The sequence below is a fragment of the Pleurodeles waltl genome, chromosome 12, assembly GCF_031143425.1.
Source record: "Pleurodeles waltl isolate 20211129_DDA chromosome 12, aPleWal1.hap1.20221129, whole genome shotgun sequence".
NCBI lineage: Eukaryota > Metazoa > Chordata > Amphibia > Caudata > Salamandridae > Pleurodeles > Pleurodeles waltl.
In genome coordinates this window covers 545,413,012-545,423,190 of record NC_090451.1, presented here as the reverse complement: position 1 = coordinate 545,423,190, position 10,179 = coordinate 545,413,012, and the positions used below count along the sequence as shown (strand labels likewise).

Below are 10,179 nucleotides of genomic sequence, written 5' to 3'. Positions count from 1 at the left end.
TTGACTTTTACAGTGATTTGCACATTTAATAATTGTGCAAGTTACTTCCTGTTTTTCAGCAGTGGGATTAAGAAATAAATGAGAATGCAGTTCGAACCTCCAGATACATTTTTACAAAACAAAGGAGATCCACCAATGCCTTGGACTAGGTGGAAAGAAGAGTTTTTGACTTGCGTGAAGGCTATTGATGATGATGAAATGTCTCAAGAAAGGAAAAAAAAATATTTTACTACATTGCTTAGGTATGGAGGGACACATGGTTTTCAAAACTATACCTTATGTACTCCTACAAGGACAGGCTGATGGAGAAGTAGATGTTTTTAAAGAAGCGTTGAGATTAGAGAATATGTTCAAACCTACAGCAAGCATAGCATTGAATAGGTTCAAGTTCTATACTAGAATACAGCATTTGGAAGAGACATTCGATGAGTTTCTGACAGCGTTACAAGGATTGTCTGTATATCGTAATTTCTGAGATATGACTGATGAAATGATACAAGATCAGATAATAGTACATGTGAAAAGCAGGAAAATCCAAGAACATTTGTGGGTAATGGGAGATCCCAAATTGCAAGATGTAATTTCCACAGCAAAGGCATTAGAGCATTCAGAAAAATTGATGAAATTGATACAGGATTCTGAGAAAATTAAAAGTATAGAACCAATCTGAGGTTGTGGGTGCCAAGGGGAGTGGTAATTAAAGTGGTCCCTTGTGTGAAGAGACAGTGTAGGCCGAGGTGTATTGCTGGTTCAGCCTGCCTGCCACCCATGTGCCCCCAAGTGCCAACACTGGCACGTGCGCCAGGAAGAGGCCATTGCAAAGCCCATAGAGGTCCTGCAGTTTCTGGAAAGTGAGGAGGAAACCATTGCTATAAAGGTCACCCATCTGTGTTAACCCTGCCTCCTGCCATGGTGGAGAGTCATGGATCTCGAGTAGTGCCCTTGTAGCTGGCATGCCCCATATAGGCTGCTGCAGTGCGTAAGAGAACCTCACCTGTTGGGGCTGCATTTATGTAATCCATACTAGCTTGGCTATAGGTGCAAGTCTACCCCCTACTCTAGCCCCTGAGCCTCCCCCTACTGGTGCGTGTAGACAGTCCAGTATACCCATGTCTCCAAGGTCTGCCCTCCCTATCATGTCTCAATCTATTCATTGCATGGGCCAATGGAATTGTGCAGCTGCGAAATACAGCTGTAGGTCTGGCACGCCTAGGCCACTCTTCATCATAGGGTGCTGGAGCACGGAAATCAAGATCCGCTTTTGGGCAGTCCCCCACACAAGATCACATTCTGGTCCTCCCAGGGTCTTGTAATAGGATCTGGGCAGTCACCAGGAGCTCTGTGAAAAAAGTACAGGAGTTTCAGGAGAACCAACATCTTTGCAATGTATGTGCGATCCATAGGGGAGAGGGGCAGATGTGTCCAAAAGTGCAGGGACTGACTGTAGCAAAGTGGCAGTATTATGTGGTATAACTGGGGAGTCTTACAATGTAATACTAGCACGTTACTCAGAAGTGGAACTCTGGTTTACACCAGTCAACCTTAGCTCAGTCCTGGTTGAGTGGCAAAGAGCACTCATGCTACTTAGAGAAACATGTATAGCATTCACAACACCCACATGGACGATAAGTAAAGGACACGATTCAAAATAAATCCAACACCAATTTATTTTTATCTTAATTTAGACACCAAAACGAACTTTGAATCTTAAATACAACCGGAGTTGTGAATTTTTAAAGCGTTGAAAAATAGAGTACTTTTAATGGTCAACCATCTCCCATTGAAGTCACTGGGGAAAACCAGTGTGTGCAATCTTGTGGAGTGAGCTCTGGGGAATCCACTTGGAGTTAAGGTCTTGGGGGTCCATAGTCCAAACCTCAACAGTCAGTTTCTCATTACCTTGCCCAAGGAGTCCGGGTGCAGAGGTTCTCTGGCTATTCTTAGTGCTGACTAGATTTGCGGGCGCTGTCAAAATTGTAGTACTTGACAAAAGGGCGCTTCAACTGGACTCGCACTCTGCCTTCGGAAAGTAGAGGCAGTTGGGGACCGAGGACTTGGATTACACAGCTGGAACTTTGCCACCATGTCCGGCGGCTCGGGGTGCAGAGGTGGCCTATCAGCTGTCAATCATGGGACTGGTCGTACCAAAGATTCTTTGCTGCTCCTCTTGAAGTTGCCTCTTTTGGAATCTCAGGAATGGGGTTGTTTCTGACGTCATTCACGATGCTGGGAACTGGTCTGGGATTGGTAATGCCTGAGGAGCTGTCAGTTACCGGGCTGGTGACAGACAAGCCTTGGCAGCAGCAAAAGTCTATGGTTACTTCATTGGGGTTGGCCAGAACAGGGTACCGGCTAAAAACCTGGTGAGAGCCTCACTACCACTCCCAGGTTGCAGGTAACTGACTTTCTCTGGGCTCACTCAAGAGGGGCCCAACAGGTTGCACTTCTTTGGACACAGCACGACGATTCTTCTGCAGATTGTGGGTGACTGGTTCCAGCAGTCAGGGGAGTGTGCTTTAGTTTCTCGGTGTCCACTGGGGTCCCTCTTGCTGGGACCAACATGTTTTTACCATGGGCACATGTCTATAACACAGTTTTAGTAGTAGTCTCCTCAGGGCACTTGAATGTCCACTCTTTGCACAGAGTCCTATGTCCATTTGTCGGTGATGGTTTTGTCTTTGTGCCTCTTCTTGGTTTCAAGTCAGAACTGTGCTTCTGGTTTCAGGGGAGCCCCTTGAATCCTAGTTTAGGGTGCATTAAGGGTGTGAGGGTCAGCGGCCAATGGGCCTCTGGTCCCTGCAGCTAGTCTGCCCCTGAAGTGACGACTTTCTGTTGGGGTGCATCACCTTTCTACCCAGAACCCACTAGTTCTAAGGTTTGCCAACATGATAGAACTTTCCCTCCGCTGTAGAGAACCCCTAGCCCACCCTAAGGGTATGGATAGCTTTTGGAGGTGTATGCCTCCTGAATAACTAAGTTTCCTGCCTGTCAGCCTGGACAGGGCGAGAAGGGCTATGTTTTCGAATGGGGGGCAATAGATGACACATCAAGGGTGGTGAATAGTCCTGGCGCCTTGATATACCTCTGTTAAAAAAAAATGTTGTCCAGTGATCTTATTTTTTGATTTGTGTTTTTTATATCATTAGAGAAGTAATATAGCTTGGGTAGACATTGCTAACCCGGGCCATTTTTTTTTTTTCTGGTCGACATTTTTAAAAATGGCAGATGTGTTGTGATGATGATGTAGTATTTCAGGAACCATGAGACCTATGTACTTCATTTTGATGCCAAAACATAGGTTTTAGGGGTCGATTATTCTTTTTGAGACATAAAATACCTCCTCAGAGCAACCCATCCACCATTTTCTAAAATGGCATCTCTATAATGTTTAAGTCATCAGATTGGTCATTTATTTTAATATTGTTTTTGTTTCAGGTTTTCAATTGAATTAAATTCATAACATAAGTGAAGCACGTGGTAACTGGGGATCTTTACCTCCTGACAGTGATGCTAACCACAAAATATGAAGACTCCTTCAACAAAGAAAAATTTGTCATATGCCAGACTAAGTTGAAAGAAAAGCTAACATCAGCTGTCGGCTGGACAGAAGAGAATTGAAGACGGTGCAGAAATATGGCAAGACGAAGTTCACAAAAGATTGAAAATGATGGGTGAAGAGGATCAAATAGTTTATCATTGTAACAACAAGTGCTACAAGTTGTATACAATGAAATAAAAGCCTGGAAAATATTCATTTTTTTTTTTTTTTAGCAGAAACGAGTGAATAACAAGAATCTGAGTCTTCTGAGAAAGCGATGACAACCAAACCCAGGGCCAATCTACTTAGATCAATTGCTACTCCTCATCCACCTCCAACAACTGATCAGAAAGCAGAGGATCTTCAGTGTATTATCTGTGGTTTAGCCAGAACACGGGCCAAAGGGATTGACGAAAGAAAAAAGTATGTGAATCTCAATGGGCAAACATATTTTTTTTTCTGTAGCTAGTTTCTTCCAAGATTAAGTTTTCAGCTGAGTAGCTGATCTAAACAGCGAAGTGTATATACTTGGAACGGATTTGTATGCCCACCCGAACTGCATGTGTGCATACATTTTGAAAATATGAATGTACAATGAGCTCCCGGCAGCAATGTAACTGCCAGTCTTCAGTTAAGTTTGCACTCTTTGAAAAAGCCAATTAAGTTTTAAGGGAACTCTTGAATGCTGGTGACAGCTTCACACTCAGTGATATTAGAGAAATGTGGTCACCATTGATGAAACTGTATTGAGCCATAGTAATGAAATCAACATTTTTCTGGTGAGATTGTAGAGTGACAGAATTTGCTTTTGTCAGTCTAACAAAAAGTGAGCCACTTATGGTGTTCTCAGCTGATTAGACTCTTGAAGTTCTTGCTGCCAACATAAGATCATAGGATGCACTAAAATCAGCAGGAACTATTTAAGAAACGTCCTGAAAGATTTAGATTTTGGATTTAACGACATTGTGTGATGCTCCATAGCTCCGCAAATCATGGGAGTCAGCAAGAATACCTGGTGCATCATTTTTCATATCAGCAAAGCAAAACTGTTTCAAGTTAACATTTTTGAGTTCGGAACAGAAGCCAACAACATTGATGATGGCTTTTCTTATATTAATGAAGAAGTGGAAGACAATCCCATGAACCTACAGGCTGATGCTGTGCAACTGTACAGTCTTTTCCAAATCATTTTTTATGAATTCTATCACAGGAAAAAGAAAACTCAGATACCCAATGACTTCCCATGCAATCTGTGACCAGTGCAAAAGTAGAGATCTAATCACTTCAATGGATAGGATTGGTATATGAACAAGTTATAATCACATAGTTCGGAGCAGGAACTTGTTAGGAACTCATTCTGTAAAATCTTGTGAATCCGATAGCACACCACTTCCAAGTCACTTTACCAGGAAAGGATTTACGATTGCTGCTCTTGATAATTTTGATTTTGGAGACCGCTCTTTTTTGTGTGTAATATCCAGCACACATGGTACTGCCATGGTGCTTTTTCAAGACTGTATCAATGAAGTAGCTGCTGAAAAACAAGCTGTGTCAGTTGTAGGCGTAAACAAACAAAGCTGGAAACTTACAACGCATCTGCCTTGCCAAAATGTGCAAAATCACTACAAGCCATCAACACGTCCCAGTCTACCAGAAAGTTTCAAAGTGGCTGATGACATGCATTTTCTACCTGATGCTGTGGTCCGCACATCTGCTTTAACTGAATTTATCATATTGCTTATTCAGTGCGGACTGAAGAATGAAGAAAAGCCAGTTCCTCCGTGGACTGGAATTAATGCTTTGATCTCCCAGAATATGGGCCCACTGAAGAAAGTTGGGTTTTTACCAGTAATACCATTTCCAGTCACAATTTACGCAACAGTACACACAGCTCTAAACATTTCTAAAACCAGCCTATCCTGCCAATTTTCTACACTGAAAGTTTTTTTCCGTATTGTAGCTGTCTTTTGTTTTTGAACAATCAAGTAAAACATGATGATCTTTATCCGGTGATGAGCGTTTTCCACATGGCAAAAGTTGTGTTGCTATGTGCAGGAAATTATCTCCGTGGATATGGCATAGACAATGCATTTATTGAGACTGACATCTTTGGAAGCAAAACTGTCCAGTCAGTATTGAGCAGCACTCATTATGTTGGTTCATTACAATGTAAGCTCATCATATCTGAGACTATAGAAATATGGATGTGGTGTTTTTGTGATAAGGAGCATGTCAAGCTTGTAATAAGTAATTGTGTCTGCAAAATCTTTAGCTTGGAGTAGTGCATGGATGGATGCTCATGAGATGGAATGTGTGATAGTTTGAGGGTGTGTGGTGGTGAGTAGGATGTGCACGAGGTTGGGTCTGTGTTGTGGTGATAAGTGAGTGAAAGCGTGGTCTAGGTGTGTTTGTTGGGTCAGGCCTCTCAAAATCTACTCGCCAACTGGCTATGGTAAGTCATATTTTATCAGGTTGAGCTATTTTTAGGACCTAGTTGCCTCTCTGGTGAGTTGACAAAGACCAGTTGTTCTGCTCAGTCAGAAAGTGAAAAAGACGCCTTTAACTCTTGTTCTTGTCACAGTTGCTCTGTGTTCAGAGATGGAGTTCAAAAATCAGTTTGTCGTCTTTTCATTCTGACTGCAGAGTTTAAGGATTTTGTAAGGTGACCTGTTTGACCTGCTGTACAAAGTGTGAAAAGAAAGGCTATGTAGTTTTTTCCTAACACACAACGTTTAAATAACTAAGTCAACTGTACGAACATTTCAAAATATGTCTGTAGCTGTAAAAGACCGTCTTCTGTTCTTCAGTGTGATTAAAAAAATATTTTAATTGGATGGAAACAAATAACACTTTAATTGGTGATGTGCAGATCATAAATATGTGTCCTGAAACCCAGTTTTCACAGATTAGTAATACACTACTTCGTTTTATCAGTAAAGCTGCAAGTTAGTGGGAAGGTTTGTGGACATTTCCTGGAAATTTACTGTCTGTAAATGATAGTGTGTTTAAACATAAACTGTGAAATACTTCTGCCCTGATGGCAATGCTATTAGTAAACTAAGACAAGTCATGGATCATGTGTACCCTGGTTATGGGCTAGACTCTTATTATACATAGAGCAAACATATAGTCAATGTAATCAAACAAAAGAGGTTTTTTGTACAGCAGAAATGCTGAACTTGCATATTTGAAGGTACACTCATGTGAGAATGAAGGATAAGGTGACTCTGTAAAATAAAATATTTGCCTAGGATCGCACAATTTGAGACCTATTTATGGGTCAAGTCCATTACAGTTAGGTCAAGTAGATTATTTAAGTTACATGACCTGCAGGTCTAGTAAAAATTTTATGATTTTTCAGGGCCTGCAGGTGCTAGATGAAGCACGTGGTTATCTTGCCTTGTAGGCTCTAGTTCAGAAGAGGGTCTAGCCCAAGGTCCATCCTGGCCTTAACAGGCACAGACAGGCAATACCCTTGTCCGGTGTCTGCCATTTGTTGGGGACACATGGATGGTAGAACGCCCTGAGAATTGACTGAAGAAGTGTGTAGGCAGGAAGTGGTGTCACTTCTTGTAGCGGTTATTGTTGGGTAAATTCTAGTTTTAACCCTCATACATTCCAAAGGAGTACATAATCATAAATGCATGCCTTGTGTTCTCGTGACCTCAAAAATTACATACTGATCTCTCTAATCTCCTTCCCGGCCAAAGTAATAGAAAAAGCTGTCAACCAACAACTCAACGTACACCTCTAACAATACTACCTACTCGACTCCTCACAGTCATTATTCCGGGCCAACCACACAACCCAACCACACTGTTTGCCTCCACAAACATTAGAACTCTCCTCGACCGTGGAGAAACAGCGACCCTAAACTTCCTTGACCTCTTGGCTGCGTTTGACACAGTCTCCAACCACGCCCTCATCGATAGACTCTAACACCAGCATACGACAAAACTCCCTCAGTGGATCGCCTCTTTCCTGACAGGACACATACACAGCATTTGACTGCCTTCCTTCACCTCTGCATGCAAGAATATTATATGTGGCATACCCCAAGGAACATCTCTCAGTCCCACCCTGTTCAACATCTACATGACCACCTCTCACAGACGGCGTCAGATCCCATGGACTCAATATAGTCTCCTATGCAGAGGACACTCAACTAATCCTCTCGCTCATCGAGGACCCTGCCAATGCTAAAAGCAACTTCTGCAACACCATGATCAGTGTAGCCAAACTGCCTCAAACTGAACTGCTGATACTGATCTTCAAAAAGAACACCTCCATTTGGGACCGTAGCTGGTGGCCAGCAGCACTTGGACCAACACTCACATCTACAGACCATGCACAAAACTTTGGTGGTATCCCCGACAACCAATTGACCATGAAACGACAGGTCAATAGTCCATTCCTCCTGCTTCCACACCCTTCGAATGCCCTGCAGAATCTTCAGATGGATCCCAGACAACACCAGAAAAACAGTCACCCAGGCCCTTGTCACCAGCTGCCTCGACTACAAAAACACTATCTATGCAGGCATCTTCTCAAAAGACTCCTAACCACACAAATTGCTGCTGCCAGACTCATTCTGGTCTCCCCCAGACAGACCCACATCACCCCCTCTCCCCCACCGCCACATCAGAAACCTCCACTGGCTCCCCATCCATAAGAGATGCTGGTTTAAGATCCTCTCTCATGCACACAAAGCCCTACACGATCAAGGACTATCCTGCATCAACCATTGACTGAACTTCCATCTGCCCACAAGACACCTGTGCCCCTCCTATCTGCTCTCACTCACCCCCCCATATCCATCGCAACAGCATCAGGGGCCGCTCCTTCCCCGAACGACCTACCTCTCCACCTCCGAACATCACCCTCCCTGGAGGACTTCAGAAGGAAACTCAAGACCTGGCTTTTTGACCAAGACCCGGCACCCTCAGCGCCCAGATAACCCTAGGGATGACAGTGCTGCACTTTACAAATGCTGATTGATTGATTATTATGCAGTGTGGCACCGTGAAGCACAAGGCAATAGGAGTGCTTAGAGAAACGCTCTAGGAAAACCTTTGGTTTGCAAAGGCACAGATTAGAATTATTGTCCTGGGCTTGAAACTAAAAGCCTAAGATTTAGGATGGCAGCTAACAAAACATGGAGTCCACATGATTGTCTGACACAGCGATCAAGAGCAAAGTTTCACATCACCTAAGGGGCGCTTTAAATACTGGATTCTGCCAAGTGCAGAAAGGTCCATGGATGGGGATGGTCAACAGCACAACTGCATTTGACAAGGTGAGGTAATCTATTTTACAAACAAATTGTTCTTAACAGTATGAAACCACTTCTAGATGGATGGATGGATGGAATGTTCTTGGTGTAGCTGGATCTGCATTTCCAGAACAAATAGTGTCCTTGTATTGGGTATGAGTATATACAATACGCCTGTAGAGAGCAGCATTGCAAACTACATTTCCTTAAAGCACTCTTCTCTGAGGACCATATGCATTGAGATTTCACAAAGTGTATTGATGATAAATGATTGATCTGTGTACGTTTTGTGTGTAAGAGAATTGTATTCTGTCTGTTGCTGGTTCCGTGAAGTGTAGACTGTGAGTCTGGTTTTGAGCTAAGCATGTAATAGGATTTGGTTGAGTGAGCCTAGGGATCTTACAGGGAAGTACTGTTGAATAACCCCTTCTGTGCCCAGGACGTAATTGTTACGTCCTGGGGCACAGTGCTCGTGTGCCCAGGACGTAACCATTACGTCCTGTGCACAGAGCCCAGAGGGAGCGCTAGCGCTCCCTCTGCAGGGTTCCTCCCCACCCCCCAAGGAAGGGATGGAAGGGGAAGACCTTCCCCTTCCATCCGACCCCCACCCCCGTGACGTCAGCGCGCGATTGTGCGCTGATTGTCAGAGGTCTCCTCCCATCGTGCTGGAAGCTCAGCTTCCAGCGCAATCGGAAGAGAAATGCAAAGCATTTCTCTTCCGATCACGTGAGGGAGGCCAGAGAGGCTTCAAAGGGAAGGAAAGGAATTTCCTTCCCTTTGAAGTCTCTCTCAGCGTTTCAAAAGCCGGATTGTAAAGCAATCCGGCTTTTGAAACGCCCACTAGACACCAGGTATTTCTTTTTTAAATCAAACTGGCATGAGGGGAGCGACCCCTTGGGCAAGGGTCGTCCGGGGGGGGGGGGTGGGGACATTATTTCTTTTTTAAGGCCTTTTCTGCCCACAGGGGGGCAGAAACCTCTAGGCACCAGGGATAATTTTTGTTTTGTTTTTGTTTTTTCTTTTTGATTTTAGAGGTGGGGAGCGACCCCTTAGGTAAGGGTCGCTCCCATAGGGGGCAAATTATATTTAGGCAATTTCTGCCCCCCTTGGGGGCAGATTGGCCTATTTTTATGAGGCCAATCTGCCCCCAAGGGGGACAAAAACCACTAGACACCAGGGAGTTTTTTTTGTGTGTGTGTGAATTTCACGCAAGGGGAGCGACCCCTTAGGCAAAGGTCGTTCCCCTGGGGGGAAAATTTATTTTAGGCCATTTCTACCCCCTTGGGGGGCAGATCAGCCTATTTTAATTAGGCCGATCTGCCCCCAAGTGGGGCAGAAACCACTAGGCACCAGAGATCTTTTTTTTTGC

The 10,179-nt window shown here is 43.9% G+C and overlaps 1 protein-coding gene across 1 annotated transcript in view; it reads left to right on the top strand.

Moving 5' to 3' along the window:
• The window catches only part of EDC4 (enhancer of mRNA decapping 4), a 703,483-nt gene that overhangs the window by 6,483 nt on the left and 686,821 nt on the right, over positions 1–10,179 (top strand). The gene's annotated exons all lie outside the window — the stretch shown is intronic.